At 35.0% G+C, this 20,212-nt stretch overlaps 1 protein-coding gene across 2 annotated transcripts in view; it reads right to left on the reverse strand.

Moving 5' to 3' along the window:
* DPYD (dihydropyrimidine dehydrogenase) overlaps positions 1–20,212 on the reverse strand; it is an 809,798-nt gene that overhangs the window by 615,024 nt on the left and 174,562 nt on the right. The window lies entirely within an intron of this gene.

The following is a 20,212-nucleotide window of genomic DNA, read 5'->3' on the forward strand; positions in this document are numbered from 1 at the left end:
AAGGTGTATGAAATGGCACCATTGAGGCTAATAACTGCCCTTTCTCTTGGTGTTCCTCCTAGAGTTTAAGAAGATCATACTTATTTAAGATACATCATTCATCCATCCATTTACTAAATCAGTCTTATTTGGATCCCTCACTACACTGATAATGCTTAGAGAATGGAGTCTTTTATGATAAAAGTTTCATATGCCTTTTAGACCACAATTATTATACAAACACAAAGGTAAAGTCTCTCTTTTTACCACGTGTAAATTCCTTTCTTCCTCCATTCATCCCTCCCACTTTTCCACCCACCTCTCCCCCCAGCCTACTTCTTCCCCTGCCATCATCCCTCCCTCCCTCCCTCCCTCCCTCCTCCAATTTTCTGATGTCGTTTAACCTACGCATTATTCACATGGCAATTGGGCTTTGCAGTAGATGCCTCAATGCATAGACCAGATCTACCCCCTTTCAGACTGAAGCATTTATTCCTCCAGCACTGTGCCCTCACATGAAGAGAACAGGCGGAACCAAGGTCATGCCCCCTTTCCAGTTGCAGCCAGTTTCCAAACACAGGTCAGTGAGGGGAGGTAGAGGCCCAGTCTCCTTGCCCCCACTTGGGGAACAGGTCTGCAGGGATCTACTGCAGCTATGTCTGTCCAATCCTGATTCCTTCACTCTTGTACAGGTGTGGATCTTCTAATAAACTTCCCACATACTAATCTCGTATCAGAATCTGCTTTCTGGGGAAATGACCAGAGACATGTTGAAACTTCAGTGTTCCTAAGAACCACCTGGGAAGCTTGATAAATGTCATAATTTCCACAGAGAAGCCCCTCCTGAGTCTGAGTTATTGGCCTGGGAATCTGCATTTTGGGAAACCCCTTTAAGGTGATTCTGATAAACATGGTTGGAGCCACACAGTGAGAATCACAGTTCTATAATTACTACTTTAGGACTGAAACCACTGGTTTGTACATTCATATACAAATTTGTGTATTCATTTGAAAAATATTTAATGAGCCCTTGTTACATGGCAGAACCTGGGATATGAGGTTATAAAAGTGATGAACAAGACCACCATGGTCCTGCTCTCATGGAACTTGCAGTTTGGAGGAAGTTCAGACATATAAAAGGCACTTGTAGTAGTCAGAGTGGTCAATGTGAATTTGGGTAAAAACAGCATGCTAAGGGAGCATATAAGAGGAACAGTAGTCCTGGAGGGAGAGAGTCAGGCAAAGCTTATTGGGAACAATAACACTTAAAGGGATTCTTGAAGAATGAGTGGGCATTAGGGAAGCAAAGGAGGGTGGGATTTGGAGTGCAGGGTCACTCAAGAAAATGACGAAGGATAAAAACAGTATGTGCCAAGGCCTGGAGAGAAAAAAAACATGAGAGGGTAGGTGAACTAATGGAATCTGGTCTGGCATAAAGTGAAAGTGGGAGCAGTGAAAAATTAAGCTGGTGATCTGAAATTTAACATATACCATTGTCACATGTGTCAGAAGACGAGAATTCTCTGAGAATTTCACTGAGAATGAGTCCCACGTTGCTCAGTGACAAAGGTCACTAGCTGGCTCATTTTCTACCCACTTCCATGTGTAAAGACGTTGGTTCATTTCCTTCAAGAAAACAATACCGCTCCTTGTCATTCTTTTGTGAGTCAGAGAGTCCTCTTCATTGTCTGAACCAATTTCTCAGTACCTAATTAATATCTTGTTTTTAAACCTGATCTCTTCTCTCTGGTTTGTGCCTTTAGCCTTCTCTCTAAATTAAATTTTACACAATGAGTACCGAAGGCTTTTCATAATCAATTGTCCTCTCTGAAATGCAGTCATTAAACCTCTCCCCTATCATTTCTCTAAATGCCATTGTTAGATTCACATTTATAATTTAGTTGAATTCCTATCTTCTTATACTTATGGGTTTTTTTTCCCCTAAAACACTGTCACTGAGTTTAAAAAGAATTTCTTGGAAGTATGATCAGTAGGACAACAATCCAAAAAGAAAACAAAGCATGGTCTATTTGGTCCTTGATGTTGAAACGAGGTGATACCTATATGTGTTATCTTCACATGGATAAATATGTTGTACATTAATAGTGGTTTGAAAGGATTTCCTATTATGTGGTAAAATATAGTAGCTAAAATAAAAATAGCTATAAAATAATAAGCAATCTTAAATGTCTTCTGATTTGTAAAAAAGTCATTTTGACAATTTTTTAAATATTTGCCACTCCATAAGAATAAAGCAACAAAAATACTTGCTATGATAGATAAAGATATAGATACATAGATAGAAGATTCTGGTTGTCCCTAATTAAGTCACAAGTTTTCGGCTTTTCTTTTTTCTAACACCCAACTTGAATAATAAGGCAATTAAAAAATAAAGTTATAATGTCAGCAGGTATGAATGAGCCAAATTAATTCAAAGTGTATTTTTCTGTTCTTCCAGAGAAATCTTATATTCAACATAAACAGATTCACTTAACAGCACTGACAACGTAAGGAGTTTTAGTTGTGGTTATTAAGCCTCTTTACCAAATAATTCTCCTTTTATTATTGAGCTAGTTCACAAATAACAGCTGTTGGAAATGTCAGATGTTAATGAGGCAGGGCAATGGAAACCTGAATTGTAGCATTCTTTTTTTCTTTGGTGCCATGAATATGCCAGAATGGGCAGACTCTGATAATAATACCATCTTGCAATTCTCTAAGCGCTCTGCAGACTAAAGTGCATCAGGCTGCCATTAATCCCACTTATCACTTTGACAGCTCAGTAATTACACTACTGCTATAGCCAGGTAGTCCTAATAAAATATCAACCACTGCAGTGGAATGCATACTGGGGAGATGTTTTATTAAACTTGGGGGGGGGGTTGATCATCAAGTGACATTAGTGTTGACCTATTTTTCTATTTGACAATAAATTATCCTTTGACCATGCCATAATAGATATTACAGAGTGCATTTACTGTACCAAATCAGAAAGGTACTGCATTACAATGATGTAGGCAAATGGTGTAAATAAAATAGCAGAAATGCATGTCAGAATGTTATTACCTAAATTGCTTTAAATGATTGATACCATGAAAAATCACAGACACAGTACTTAGGGGAATATGTCAACAATTATTGCAAACCACAGTCCTACATAAATTTTTCATTAGAAGTAACATTTAAATTACACTTGTTTTTATCGTCAGTCATTTAATTCCCCTTTTATGTTTCAAAGTTACTCTTTTATAGTGCAGTTTATTTTTAAATGCATTGTAAGAGGCAAAAGTTAATTCAGATAAACATTTATGTAATATTTTAATCCCCAAATAATTACATTTATACTGAGTACGTTAAATTATTTTTCAAGCAATAAAAAGTCTTAGATTTTTTACCAATGATGAACTTTTTTCATTTTTATATTTAATAGGCAGGATAACTACAGATTTCATTAAAAGCAAAATATACAATCTTTAATAATGTTAATCCTTCATGATTCAACATCACCATAAAAAATGTATGAAAACTTTAGTACCGCTACTTAAAGGACAAAAACTATTAAAGATATATTTATCCAGGATCTTTCTCTAGGGAAAGAGAGCTATGATTCCTCTCCCCAAATATCAGTGAGGCTGGACAGTTTTACTCCGTAGTATGACACCAAAAAACATTATAGTGAGCAATGAACTAAAGCATTTCATTCTTCACACATCTGAGAACAGATGCCTGCTTCTTTTATTGTTAAGCATACATAGCAGTTGGAAGAGTAACATATGCTTGTTGAAGAATTTTCTAATCCATGAGTTTAAATAATAATTAATTTCTTTCTCAGTTTAAAAAAATCACACAAATCTGTTTGAAAGACTTAAAAGCTCACATTGCATTGGCTTTGGGTTTTTTGCTAGACTTTGGTTCAATCAAGTCAGCACTGTTTCATCAGGTTATGTATAATCTACGTTAGCTTATATAATCAAACTGGGCAAGTCAGTATTTACATTAAAAAATTCAAATATTTTCTTAATATTCATGTTATATTTCCTCAGATCTTTGATATTCAGTACCTTTATTTGGAAGGTCTAACTAATTCAGGTGTAGCAGTGGGTACAGGATCTAACTTCTCCACCCTATAATAACCAGTGTAGGCAAATATATAGTCTAATATCCTTCCCCAACTTGGCAACATTTCTGCTGAAACTGGGCAGAATGGAGTATCAGATTGAATGGAAGGCGTGTGAATCAAGAAATGGAGGTTAGAAGTGTCATACATATATCTGAGTTCCACAGCTTACATCACTTGCACCCAGATTCTGTCATAATAAAAGGACCCAAGAAAGCTGGTTGGCATCTTTAAAACATGATGAGACTAATCCAATGTTCTGATGCATTAAATATACAAGAGCCATTCTCAGCTTCCAATAATTCTCTCTGCTTCTCTCAGTATTCCATTAACAGCCTTTCCTATATACTTTCTGACTCTGCTTCTCTGATTACACCACAGGTTCTTACTAACTCAAGGGTATTTGGAACTAACTTTGAATATTCCTAATATGCATCTTGGCCCAGTTTCTACATTCCGCTGGGCTGGAAAGCTATGGCAACATCATTTACAATAACTGAATTTTTTTATCCTGTGCACCATTCTGCCTTTTAACCCCACCAATGATGTTCATGTTTTAAGGCTTTTAATATTTATTTGATTTTATAGGTTAACAACAAAACAATTTTTAAGTAAAGCTACTTATCCACTAGAAATTTCCATTCACATGTGGGTGCTCCAAGACAGTTCAAAAGAAGCAAAATTTAGAACAGTACACAATTCACACAATCAATGCTCAAAACATTTTGTTGGATGATCATGAGTCTAGGAATATAACATAGTTAAAAACTTTTCTACAATATTTCTATAGTCTGTGTCAAAAAATTGTTTGTCTCAAATACTAATGGCTAAAAATGTGCATTTTACACTTTTTGCATATTTTGAGTTAAATGAAGGAACTTAAAGTTAAAAATAATACTCATTTTTGATCTTCATATATAACTGATTCTTAAAAATTAATAAGACCACTTTTATGTCCACTTCATAGATGAGAATATTGAGCCTCTGTAAATCTCCCAGAAGCATAATGAAACCACTGGCCAAGGCAGCTGAAGGAACTACTGGAACATATTTACCATCTTACACCCATCTAGCCCATTCAGGTATGAAGACAACTCAAAATTTTAAAAGGTGATGTTTTACTGACCTCATCTCTTGACAACACTAGTGCCTCCTTCTCAGAGTAATCTGAAGACTGAGAAAAAAGCAGTTGAGAAGTCACAGCTAGAAAAAGGCTATAGTATCCTCTCTCCTAGAGTTCAATTTTAGTTTAAGAAAAAAAAAAGTGGAAGGTAGTCTTAACCATCTCCTCAAGAGGCTTCTCAAGTCAAGATGAAAACATTAGAGCTTTATGATATTACACAGTTTCGAAGGCTAATTCAATTACAGCTTTAAACAGCTTTGGCTATAGCCACTTCTACTGGAAAGATACTTTTTGAGCATATTCTTATTTTTGAAAAAACTGTGTGTGCTACAGAAACCTCAACAGCATAAGAAGCCATAAATTTGCATACACATTGTCCTGCAAGCAAATAAAACACTTCCATAAGAACTTAGTATATATTACCTCCTGAAAATTTTTAAACAAACATATCGCCCTATTTTACTACACAAAGAGAGTATCATCATGAGTATCTGAAGAATGCTGCTCTTAAACTTAGATTTTTCTCTTTCTTACAGGAGCCAATGGGACTTTAAGTTTTTGTTGTACAGAGGTGGAACAAAAAGAATGTGATGGAATCTGTATATATTATAAACTGCAGGAAGTCACTGAAAGAAAATAAACATACATCATGCATATATGCATAAGACAGAACTAATTAGGTATGAAAAGAGAACCAAGTATGATTAAAGGAAGTGGGGTCAGTCCTTAAGGCTTTCAGAATCTACTGGGGCTTTAAGATACTAGAAATAGCAGTTTTAAATAATAAGCCAAGATTTAAATACCAATACCAAAATCTAAAGAAAATAGGTTTATTTGCCTAATGTAGGTTACAGCAGTGAAGGAAGAGTGCCCCCATTTCCAATTTCTCTCTGCTATAAATTTTTTTGAAGAGTACAAGATCATGACTTACAAATTGAATTGTTGAAATGGAATAAAAAAATGTTATTATATTGTAACTATTACAAGTAATTAGGGATTTCCCTGGTGGTCGAGGGGTTAAGATTCTGTGCTCCCAATGCAGGGGGCATGGGTTCAATCCCCAGTCGGGGAACTAAGATCACACATGCCACGTGGTGTAGCCAAAAAAAAAAAAAGTAAATATTACACATTCACAAGTTTTAAAAACATGTCAATAACACAGAAACACTTAAAGTCAATGAATACAGAACAAAGTATTTATTAAATGTTTTTTTCTGCCAAGTAGATATCTAGGCCCTAAAACCTATGATATAATTTTATCCCTGTCATTTGCAGCTACAACAGAGGTATACTTTGATCAAGAAAACCAGAGAATACTATAGATAAAAGTCCTGCTTTATGTCCTGGAGGGATGGTCCACTTGGCAACACTCTTAGGAAACCATTTTTTATCCACCTTAAAGATGGTGGGGATTGAGAGTAATTAAAGGGATTGAAGAAGATGGCCAGATTCAAGAAGAACATAAAGAGCTTCCTCTGTCTTGCAGTAATGAGAGGGTGATAAGCCATGTACCTGGATAGGGTTACTTGTAAGACTTGGTTATACTAAATATAGGCAGCATAAACAAGCCAGATTATACATAGCATATAGGTATGATATATAGAGCGTGTGTGTGCACACACCCAGACTTATGTGTACACTAATATTAATTACTAAGTGCTCAAATGTGCTTGCTTGTCCAAAGCCTTTAAATGTATTACCTCAGAAAGCATAGCATAGAGGTTAAGAGAACAAGCTCTGGATCTTGATTGCCCATATTTAATTCTTGACTTCACTGTACTGGTGTTAAGACTTTAGGCAAATGACCTAACCTCTCTGGGGATCAGTTTTCTCATATGCAAATGGAGATAATAATTTGTACTTCAGAGGTTTGTTGTGAAAATGTTTAAATATTATACACTTACACCAAATAGTATGTACTTCTTTAGTTATTTAACAGGCATTCTCTATAACTCTCAAAATGCTCTGAAAGTTATGCATTGCTTTCTCTCCTTTAATATGAAGGGGGTCAGTGAAGAGTCACAGTATAATGTTTTACAGTTATTTACATACATTAAATGTAGTGGATATCTGACAAACATAAATATATGCTTTAAATCTTCATTTTCTCGTTATGGGATTTCAGAAGAAGGAAAAAATATTTCTACTTCAGGAAAATCAGAGAAGCCTTCTCAAACAAAGATACTTATGCTGGAGACTGAAGAACAAGTAGGATTTTACTATGGACCAATGAGTCTACTAGAGCTTGATATTGAGAGCAAGTTATGGATGCATATGTGGTTTCTCCGTATTCCACACAGCAGCTACTACACCATGTACATTTTACCTGCCCAATAATATAGGAGGAATGAACGAATAAAAGGAATGAGAGGAAAATAAATTCTGTTGCCTAATGCAATTCATTAAAAAAAAAAAAAAAAGATTATGGGTTCATCCAGGGCAGAGACTATGTAACCCATCTTTGGTTCTCAGTATTACAAATGTTTATGGAAAATTCCTGTCAATGCACTTCTTCAGGAATCATACTGCTAAAATACATGTCAATCTCATCAGTGACCCAATGCCATTTATACAGAATCCTTTCCTCATGAGGTTTCTGGTTGTTTCTTCATGCTAATAGTATGACGCAAACATATTCTTCTCCCAAAAATCAGTTAAATTAAAGATGATAGGTTGGGCAACTGAGTATACTGTGAAGTTTGTGCTTTTGAAAAATGGATATATCCTAACTAAAAATGTAAACTGACCTTTATTATGGGTGTATAGTTGAGTAAGTAACTAACAAAAGCAAATAGCAAATATGAGAATCCATGCGATGAAAGAGGCTTTCCTTCATTCCTGCTCCACACATTATCTCCTAGTACTTCTGTATTTTCAATGCCTGTGTAAGGCATATTTCTCCCTTCCCCTTTTCAATTGCTGCCACCTGGTGAGATGGTGACAAAGTATTTCTTACCCTCCAGGGTCAGGTAGCACTTTGTCCTGACAAAATATGCTATCTATGCACAAATAAAATATTTCCTTAGGTAACTGTTTGCAAATAAGAAAATACCTATATTTTACATACCATTTTAATTTGAATACATTTATATACATGTGACGACATACATCCATAATAAAGATCAGTTACACGTTTAGTTAGCATGTAGTCGTTTTCAAAAACCCAGGATTCACAATACATTTTATAGTCTAGCCTACCATTTTTAACTACAACAAGCCATATGTAATTATTTTTCAAACCAGTATATTGTTGCTCAGCACAATTGTGGTTCCCCTCACATTCTAGACAGCTGTTACATGATGCTCAATACACTTTTGATCCTTTACAGACCTCAGAGAGAACGAGGTGACAGTACTGACAGTTTTTATTATAGCTTTCCTACTACTCAATAATCTTGTTTCACCTGGACTATTTCCCCAGTAGTGTCATAAACTCTTTGATTTATACTGAGAATCCTTCCAGGCTTCTTAGAAAGAAGAAATTATTTTTCGTAGCATGTCCATATGCTGTGCAAATTATATTTTCAAACTTTGGAACACCTGTTGTATGTTTATCTTAATGTCAATGAAGCCCCTTTAGGAAGGGCAACCAAAAAAAGTAATTTATATTAGTCACAGATGCTCTAAAAGCAAAATTTTCAGCAAATTTCAAAACTGAAAAAGCTTTATATTTTATGACTTTGTGCAGGCAATTTCAGAAAAAATATAATAATAATAGTAATATTGACAGATCTTTGATTTCTAATAAACATGTAAAAGAGAAACAAAGTCAAACAGTTTAATCTATAAATAAAATACAATTCCTAGATATGTGGGATATATTGATCATGAAAAAAGAACATTTGCGTAAATATGTAAACCTACTTAAGTGCATGGGGACTAAGATTTAGGATAGATTTTACTTTTTACAATGTTATATTATTTGAATTTTTTGCAATGTGTAAATAAAACATGTAATATAAAAAAGATTTAGATGTTGATTGGCAACTAAAATCACATTATCTTGTGTAATTTTCATTTTGGTCATTTTAATTGCCAAGGCCAAAGCCAACCCACGATGCTCCCATATCCTCTTTAAGTTTTACAAGGGGCCAGTTAAAGGTTTTAATAGGAAGACCACAATGAAGTATACTTCTGAGTAGCCGGTGGTTCACAAAGCTAACAGAACAAAGGGTCAGGTCTGGCCAAAAAAAAAAAAAAAAAAAGAAAGAGTGAGTGAGTGACAGCACAAGTGCTGGAGGGAGTCATTAATTAAGTTAAAACAACAGCTGAATAAAATACTTGGTCTTAAAATTATAAGACGGTATTTGCCAATAATAGTATTTAAATTTATCCAAATCTCAGCTATCTAAGTGCAGCAGGAATGTAGGAATACATTTATTAAAAAGCCACCATGTTCTAAGTTCTGTGCCGGTGAAGGAGAGAATTTACTGACACTTACTTGGAAGATGTTGACTTAAAAATATACTGGACTTACTTCATGTAAAAGAGATTTTTGTTCAGTTTTTTTTTTTTTTCTTTGTAAGTGCAACAGTGATTGCAATACTTTAGGTGCTGAAAGAACAGATTTTGAGAGCAAATGCCATATCTGAATTTTCTTCCTGTTGGAACTAGTATTCAGTTTCAAGTGTGGAGCCCGTACAAATTTATCTAAACGTTTTACTTCATAAAAATAATGTCACTCCTCCTTTTTTAAAAGTAAAAGTTTTTAAACACACTTTAAATTAAATTTAAATTTAAATATTCATTCCTTTTACTTAGTTAAATCTACGTTGATTACCCCAAGTAAAAGAAAACTGTATTCAGCACAAATTTTTTCAAGTGTTTTACACAATCCTGGTGATCTTTTTAAAAACCCATATCTGATCATGACATTCTCCTGCTTAAAGGGAGAACTGGCATATAATGACCTTTGAACTTGGCCCCTGCCTATTGCATTCCTCCAGCTCCAGCTGCAACACCTGCCCCACTCTAGAACCCTGCAGTTCCATGAGCAGGTCAAGTCATTTTTCAACCTCTATGTATTCCAACAGGCTCGTCCCTTGCCTGAAGAGCCGCACTTCAAACCTGCTGCAGAATTCATCTCAGCTGTCTCTCATGGAGCCCCCTGGTTCTTACCATTCTGATCTCCCAGAGCACCCTGTGGATTTCTTTATCAAAGTAATTAACACATTGGACTATAACAGTTGATTTTCTGGTTTCTCTACTATTTCCTCCTCCAGTGAGAAAATGGTTGGGTCCCTTGTCTTTGTTGTTGGTCTGCTTGGAAATAGATTCATTTTAAATTGGCTGAAAAAGACAACCAGAACTTTGGAAATATGCCAGTTATTGTTTTTAATGTTTGGGAAAAATTATTTTAATAATTGACTTTCAAACTTATGTAAATAACATACACTTACAATGAAAAATATTTATATTTGGTTTAATTTATTTAATAAATACTTGTGTAGAAGTTGCTATATGCTAGTACTATTTTAAGTGTTTTATAAATATTAACTCATTTACTCTTCATAACCACTCAGTGAGGTAGACATAAATATTAACTCACTATATCTTTATAAGAACCTGATGAGGCAGATACTGTTGTTATTCTCATTTTAAAGATAGTAAGGCACAAAATTTTCTCTCTGATTTAGGTTTGAAATATTTTATTGCTTATTTCTTTGATCCTGGTGATTATTAAGTTAATAGACATTTCCTAAAGTCCTGGGATTCCCAGTTTTCTCTTCCACTTCATTCTAAAATCGTAATAGTGTATGGTGATATCAGGGCTTGCCTCACAGGTTGTGAAAGCTGAATTCAGGACTATTATCCAGGTGTGACTTTCTCCAAAGTCCAGTCTGTAGGTATCATCATTTCATTTCTGCAGTATTTCTCATAATGATAGCCAGGAGCCCCAGAGAACTTGAGAAAGTTTCTGATATAAGAAAACCATATATGTTATAGTCGTTATTATACAATATATGCCATATATGGTTGGCTTCAAATGCAATCTAACAAAATTCCTCATTTGCTTTACGAGGTACCCAGCAATAACACTTGCAGATCGTGTTATTCTTTACAAAGCAGTTTCTTATATGTAAATTACCTACAGAAATCACTAAGATCAATCTTTTCAGTAGAAATACCAGATAGACAAAATAAAAGCAATTAAAAACAACCTACAGATATCACAACTATGAGTCAAAATAGATAAACTAAAAATGTATTCAACATCTGTAATCATGACCAGCCTAAAATAATTATGTCACTATAATTATAACATTTGGAACATTATATATTGTGGCAAAAAAATAATTAAGACCAAAATTTTTCTGTTAAAGATGTTGTCCAGACCACTATTACTTCCCACTAGGTTTTGTGTGAACTGACTTAAAACACTATTTCAGTACTTGGGAGTTTAATGCCTAAGAGTCAACGCTGACCTCGCACAAGAAGAATATGCAGAAATTTCAGGAAATTAATGAATATGGGAGAAAAACAGATAAGAATATAAACATTTAATCTTCTTAATTTAATTCATGTCTTAAGGTGGACCAAGGCTTCAGGTAATAGCACTGGTTGGAAATGAACTAATGTTATGATGGTCTGATCATTATCAGAATATTTTGAAAAAAATTAGTCTAGAAGCCAAAGGACACAATGTTCAGAAATAACATCTTGAACATTGTCATCAAAATTAGCTGCCTACAGCTTAATATTATTTAAACTCTAAAAACAGCAAAATAAAAAGCTAGGGGCAAATCACATATATTTTTATAAAAATGGAAAATTCCATTGACTACGCTTCTAGTGAAATGCATTATAACACTGACAGTGCTGTCACAGTTTGTCACACGCACCATTAAATCTAAGAAATTTAAATGAAGAATTTGAGTGGAAGTAATAGAACTTAAATATGTTTGTGGTCTATGGAATCTTAACACATCATTTCCTTCGTTTTTTCATTCATTTCCTTCCTTCCCTTTTTTCTCAATCAACAGATACCTATAGAGCACTTGTTATTTGCTGAGGATTTGTAATCTGCTGCATTCTGGAGTAAACAAGATGAGAAAGCCTTGGGTTCTGCCCTCAAGAAGCTCACAGTGGAGAAGTCAGACAAATGAATACACGTTCTCAGATGATGCAAAGGTGTGGTAATGGAAAGATGAGGGATGTACATACTTGCCCAATCTGTTCACTCCTCTTTCTTAGTATAATGCTAAGGACACAATGAACAGATATGTTTCTCTAGGATGTGTGTGTGTGTGTGTGTGTGTGTGTGTCTACATGTGTATAGGTGTGTCCTGTGGATAGGCCAAGTAATACAGGGCTTGAGGAAGATATAAAAAGTGAGGAACTGGAAGTATTTACTACTGTCTACTGAAAGTAGCACAGAGCTCTCTGCCCAATTACTTTTAGATTCACCTCAATCACAAACACATAATCTCTTTCAAATGATCTCTCTTCTTTTACCCACACACCAGCCAGTAGGTACTCATCACAACACAATACCATAAGAGACAATATAGTTTGATGGATTCTGGACTTAAATCCAGCTCTATCACTTACTAGCTTTGTGATCTTAGAAAAGTTACTTAAATACTTTGTGCCCCCAGCTTCCTCATCTAACTTGCTAATTATAGACTAGACACCATACAACTATAGGGAGGATTGCATAAATTAATACATGTAAAACATTTAGTGTCTGCCACATAATAAATGCTCAATGATGTAAATCACTGTTGTAAATCATTATTGTCTAGGAACAATGGAGAATGCAATGGAATAAATGAGCACTGTTTTTCCACAGCTAATGGGAAGCACAATGTTATGATGAAACTGCAAAATAATGACTACCACACAGGTTACTGTGAAAACCAAATAAGATAATTATGAAGAGGACCAACAACAATGTTGCCCAATAAATGATAAGTAGAAAACATTTAAAAAAATATCTTCCAAGCCACTTCAAGGGAGTTTGTGGAATACAGAAGTGAAGTGGTATCATATTGAATAAAAATAGAATGTGTAACCATGAAAGATTATATAAAATAAAATATGTAAGATGTGTTATGTGCATCCATAGGTTTATAAAGAAAACAGCAGCCACACCCAAAGCCAAAAATAAACTGATCTCTACAGATACCCTACTAGCATGATGGGTCAAATTTAGAAATGACTTGGCAATCATTACCTCGTTTCTCCAAATGATCTCTTCTTTAGCTCATTATTAATAGTTTTAATGAGACTGTGTTAGTAACCAATTCTGTATTTGGGTAGTTAGTGTAGGCAAATTTATATGTCAACAATGAAAAGAGGTACTGGAGCCTAGGTTGGCGAAAGTAGTCAGGGAGGCAAATGAATCTTGCTTTTTCAAGGGAAGCACCTCTGATAGAGGTATAATTTTTTGCCTCTTTTATTTCCCACATCTAGAATGGATATTTTTCCAATACATGAACACATTTCATATGATAGGACACCTAAATTTTCTACTTTAAACAGAAAGAGAAAGAAGAGAAACTTATATTCAAAAATATTTTTAGAGAATAATTTTTCTTATGTACTACCTTTTTATTCAAGCTGTGAAATGTCCCACCTGTTCCCTTCTTGATATTTTTTCCTCTCCGAACAATCCCACGGAGAGGAAATTGTTTTACAAGCTAGGAAGATATGAATCTGTTCTCCCAGTAGAGTGAGTGCATAAATCCTTTTTTATTGAAGAGGTGTTGGTAAAGTTCTATATATAAGACGACAGTACAGTATTGATTTTGGTAATGCTGATACAAAAGCAATATTTTTATTTAAACATGCCATATTCTTTCCATTTTCCTGCCTTTGCTCTTACTTTTCCCTCAGTATAAAATGGATGACTCCTCACTCATATTCCTCGTCTGGCAAATTCTTGGGCATCCTTCAGGATGCAGAACAGGTATCATCTCCTCTTGAGAAGTCTTCCTCAATTACCTCCTTTCCCTGCTTAAAGGTTATTCATTTACTTCATATCCCCACATTTTTCACACTATACTATAATTATTTTTTAAACTAACTATATCCCCAAGTAGCTGATAGGTTTCAGGGGACATTCATTCATTCAAAAAATATTGATTGAGCACCCGTTAGGAATAAGGTCATGAGAAAATAATGGCTAAAAAAACAGACACAGATACTTCCTTTCTGTAGCTTAGGGTTAAACAAACAAACATTTCATTGAAGATGAAGAAGGATTATAATAGCATAGAGCAGTGGGACCAGGGGATCAGGGAAGTCTTCCTGCCATCTCAAGGATGAGTAGGAGTTACCCCAAGTGAGGAGAGGAAGGGAGAAGGCAAATGAAACATGTGCAAATGCTGTGAGATGGCAGGAGGCTCAGAGGTTGGAGGTTTTGAAGGAAGATGCTGGTGCCTGGAACAGGAAGTGAGCGAGAGGGTGACTAACAAGGGCTGGGAGACTTCAGATTTATTCTGGGACTTCCATCAGATAGCCATACCAGGGGCTCAAAAAATGTTTGCTGAATAATTAAACAAATAATAATAATAATAAAAAGAAGACTATGCACTTGCTTGGTTTTTGAGGGCTTATATTATTTCTATCTTGAGAAAATTAAAATTTTTTCAAGGTAATTTACTTCACATTACTATCAATAGGAATGAATATTTTTGCCTTATTAAGACTTTCCCTTTCTCATATATTTAAAAGTAATTTAGAGAGCTATAATTCAGATTAAAATACAATATTTATGATGCAGCTAACTTGAAAAATAGGCATCTTACATACATCTGCTTCCAGAGGAAATATTTATAATATTTACAAAGTTTCTCTGTGGATTCCAAGAAGAGGAAATTGTACAATCTCTTTAGGAGAAAAATGATCGTTTTCCGCATAGCCTTACCAAATGAATGCCCCCAAAGACAGCTTGGCACTAACCATTTCTTTTGTCTGCACTACTGAATTCCCATAATATACACTACCCAAGAAAAAGGAACACCTGCCCCTGACTGATCATCTCATTATAGACATTTCCCATCACGAAGTGATTCAGTCATGAGGCAAAGACACCTAAAAATAAACTCTCAGGGGAAGACAAATTCAAGAATCTAATCCATAATTGTCCTCTGCATTGAAAGAGCACTGGACAAAGAGTGCCTTCATGCTCCTATTATGTTATGAACAAATTATATAACCCTGATCACATCATTTAACCTGATCAGGCCTCAGTTTTCTTATCTTAAAGGTATGGGTGTATGATTAAGTGGTCTCTAAGTGCCTTCTAACATAAAAGGGCCATGGTCTGATGTCCTCTTCACATGTTTCTCAAATGTTATGAGACTAGGAGAGTAAAATTCTTAAGAAAAAGTATAAACACCATTCAGTTTTCGGTTTTGGGAGTCAATAAAGGATCACCAAAATTTTAAACTCTAAATTTTTTTAAATGAGAGAAATGAACCTTTTAATAAATGGAACATAGTTTGAACCCAATAGTGAGACCTGTCCGAAAATTTCATTAGTGACATGGAAACCCTTATTTTAAAAGTAATGTGAAGAACTTGAAAGAAACCCAACCCACAGTAATAAAAATGGTAAAATATCTGACAATTTTGATCTGGTCCAAAATGTTCGGCTACATTAAGTGATGAGGATATAGAACGTTTCCAATTCCTCCACCCTGTATTTCTTGGCAGTCTGACTTAATTTGGGATTAAAAAGTCCTTAAGAAAGGTATTTAATTCCATTTTTAAGTGTTAGGAACTGACCGCCTCTACCTACACTACAGTCTGAAGTTCCCATTTATTTCTATCTTCATCATGCCATTTTAGTCTCCTGCACAGGAAACGTCAAGCTCCTTTCTAGAAAGTGTATCAAAAGAAAACAGTTTGGGGCCAGAAAATATGGGCTTATATCCTGTCACTGCTACTTGAAGGCTGTGGGGCTTGGGTAAGCCACCTAATCTTTCTATGCCTACCTTTTTCCATCTGAAAATGAGATAATACTTACCTTAGAATCATGAGAATTTAATAATGTACATGAAGGGCTGAAGCCCAAGTAGCTATTCAAAACAGACATGTATTCACTTACACATTCTGTTTGCTGGTGTTCCTACTCATCCCACCAACACCTTACCTGAAGCATGTCTCTCGGGGACTAAGTCTTTTGACCTGTATTTTGTTTACTTGCTGCCCAAGCTATAAGCCAGAATTACTGAATCCCACAGACATACACCTTTTCCTGGGTTGGTATTCAGAAATATTTCACTAACTTTCCTAAGGCCCTAAAACTCCAAAGATCTGTTGACTACTCATTAGGTCAGGTTTTTTATTTCTGTCATCCTGTCTCTCTCCATCTCTAGTCTATACTTCTTAAAATTGCTAAAATCCTGAATTTTGAGTCTTCACTGCCAATTTGGCTTTTAATATTATGCTTATCTATTCTTCGATAATCCAATGGATTTATTCATGTGGCTTCTTATAACCTCACCACTCTCTTTGATATTTCCTTTCCTTCCTAGCCATCAAGTTACATAATAGTGGAAAACAGCATTTGTCTAAATTAACATTGGTATATTTCTCTTAGAAGACAAATAATAAACTATATTTTTGGTTAATTTTGTATATAAACCACTACATATATTTTTTTTTAAAATGATATTTTGTTTTAGATGAATATTTGTAAGACACACAATTTTTATACTGTATTGCCACCTTGTATAATCTTTTATATATATGTGTATACATATATATTTGTATTAAACTCACATTCCTAAACTGAGATGCTATTAAGAAAAGACATGACTCTAATTTGTTTCAGCAATAACATCATATTTATTTATCAGGCATTTTCTAAGTAGCTACCATGTGACAAACACACACCAGGGTTTCAAAAATGAATAGAATGTGATCCATGACTTTACACAATAACCATATTGTTGGGCAGCAAATATTTAAACACCTAATCATGGCTATATATGGTGAGATAAATTAAAAGATAGTACAAAATGCTCCAGAAGCAAAAAGAAAGCAGTGATAAGTTTATAGTGGGGAGACTCAAGGGAAGTATTCTACGGAAAGTGGCTTTTAATCAATCTGGTCTTAAAGAACAATGACTGTGACAGAGAGAGAATGAAAGGGGCGGGGTATTCTGGTGGAAGAAACAGAATGAGAAAAGGCATGGAACATAAAACTACATGGTGTGTTCCTGAAAAAGCTGTTCTACAGGAAGGTTAGAGTAACAGGTACCTGAGAAGCGGTAGCTAGAAAAAAATGTCCAGAAATATAGTCTGGATTAGAACTAAGTTTTACTAGTCTTCTAAGAATTTTGGTTAAAATGACATTGTAAAATTTTGATTTGAAGTTCATCTTAAATTCAAATAGCCACATGACATTCTCTCTCTCTCTCTGCCACCCCGTCTCCCTCCCTCCATATATACATATGTTAAAAGTGCAGAGGTAACCTAAAGAACAACCGAGATACCTCAATGGATAGGAAAAGAAACAAAAACACAGAGTAGCAAGCAGATTGGAAGCAACAGGTCTGATGGGCTCCAGGCCCTGAAGCAAGCATAGAGAGCCTAGAATCAACTCTTTTGGTATAACTGAGACCAAAAGTGCCCCACCTGAGATGGGGGACTGGAATACGACTCTCTGCTTAAAATCATGGATCTTTACCATGTCAGAAATTAGAAAAACACTGAGAGTTGTGCTAATTTGAATAAAGACTCATATAAAGCTTTATGCCAAAGAGAGACAGAAGGAAGCTAACACAGACTTGATTCTAAGACATGGGTCAAGCCACCCCTCATGTGGTTACCACAGATACAACATCAACACAATATTACTATGGGATAACTTCCAGAGCCACCAATAAAAGACATGAGATCCATATTGAGGCAACCATGGAATTATTACATGGGAAGGGAAGAAAAACACATTTCCTCAAGAGAAAAACAAATAAGCGCAACAATCACTCAATATACACGAACACACAAAATTTCTAAAAACAGACAATGAAAAACTTATGTAAAAGACTGCCAATAATCAGGAATTGAATTTATTACAAAGTGAAAATACAGAGTAATCTGAAAATTTCAAGATTACTATGTTTATAATCCTCATAATAAAATAAAATAATGGAGTAGAACCTGCTGTATATAGCACAGGGAAGTCTACTCAATGCTCTGTGGTGAACTAAATGGGAAGGAAATCCAAAAAAGAGAGGATATATGTATACACATAGCTGATTCACTTTGCTGGTACAGCAGAAACTAACACAACATTGTAAAGCAACTATACCCCGATTAAAAAAATAAAATAAAATATATTTTAAAAGTTCAACTGTAAAAAAAAAAGTAGTAAATACCATTCCGTAAAAACAAAAGAATAACATATGAAACAAAAACAAGCAGAAATGAAAAAGAAATGGGAGGATATTGAAAAGAACCAAACAGAAAATCAGGAAATAGGAAGTTTTGTCATTGAAATGAAAGTATAATAGATGGGACACATTCTAGAGTGGATGCAGTCAGAGAGAAATTTACTCAATTGTAGTATGATACTGGAGAATTCATATAACCCGCAGCACATAGTGAAAAAGATTAATACATTTGTATTCTGGGATAAGGAGTTTAAACATCATTGTACAGCGGAGAGTGGGGAATTACTATTCAGAAGATTCTTTAGGAACTAATTCTGGTGTCAGTATAAAGAACGAACAACAGGTCACTGTCATATTCCTGCCAAGTCATGATGAGGTCATGAGCAAATAGGTAGTAGAAGGAAGGGAAAGAGATACATTATTTTCCCCAGCTTTTCTCTCACTTGATTAAGTTAGTTTCCATATTTAAAAAAATTACTTAGGTCAAAACTTCTTTAGTTATTCTCTGAATCCTCTCTTTCTTGGCCTCAGATTCTTTCTCCACAAGTATTCCTATCTTCATTCTTTCCTTCCAATCCCCCTAGCATAGAGCCTTATTACTACCTACTACCCAGAGTATTATTTATTTTCAGGATGATTGGATATCTCCAATCATATTATTACATGGCAGTCATACTATTTTCTAATAACTGTCAAAGGAAGTGCAGACTCTTGAAAAATGATAATAGAAAATAGTACTATCTTAAAAGTCAAATAGATCTGGGTTCAAATCCTGTCTTTTCCACTTATTAATGTGACAAGTCACAACTGTTGTGAGCCTCACCTTCTGAACCTATACAAGTGGATTCATAGAGTTATTATCAGGACAAAAGGAGATTAAATATCTACAGTCTTGCTAAATATTTGTAATGTAGTAAGTGCTTAATAAATGTTACTCCCCCATCCCCTTGAATACCCAATAAGAACAGCATTCTCTAACATTCCTGATTAACCAACAAAGAAAAGACCAATGCCCCCATTGTGTCTTACCTTTCTCTGTTTATGTATTTGGTTAAACTAATTTATTTACCCAGCTGTCTCCCCTTCTAGTCTGTAAAACTTTCAGAGCAGTGCCCACTTTTATTCCTCTCTGCATCACTCTATACCTAGCACAGTGCCCAGCTAATAGAAGAGGCTTAATAAACGCTAGATAAACAAATTAATGTAGCTACCATCTCATTTATCTCCCACTTGCTGCCCCTACATGCAACCAATGCTTTGTAAAACTGTACAGTATGATATTCTTAAATTACCTTTACAAGTCTCTCCCTCTTGTTCTTCTATCATTCCCCTCGACTTTCCTCCTCCTAGCAAAAGCACATCCAATCTACCTCTTCGACTGATTTTCTTTATTATCTCCCTCAAAACTGACCTATCACTTCTCTGAATTCCTCAATCAAGAAAGAGAAAGGATCTTAATTATCATATCCAATAATATATTCTGTTTCCTAGGCTAGTTTATCACACATAGTAGGAGCTCAAGTTTGTTAAACTGACTTCAATAATCTTGCCAATTGGGCTTCCCTGGTGGCACAGTGGTTGGGAATCCGCCTGCCAATGCAGGGGACACGGGATCGTGCCCTGGTCCGGGAAGATCCCACATGCCG

Source organism: Balaenoptera ricei, chromosome 1, assembly GCF_028023285.1.
Source record: "Balaenoptera ricei isolate mBalRic1 chromosome 1, mBalRic1.hap2, whole genome shotgun sequence".
Lineage (NCBI taxonomy): Eukaryota > Metazoa > Chordata > Mammalia > Artiodactyla > Balaenopteridae > Balaenoptera > Balaenoptera ricei.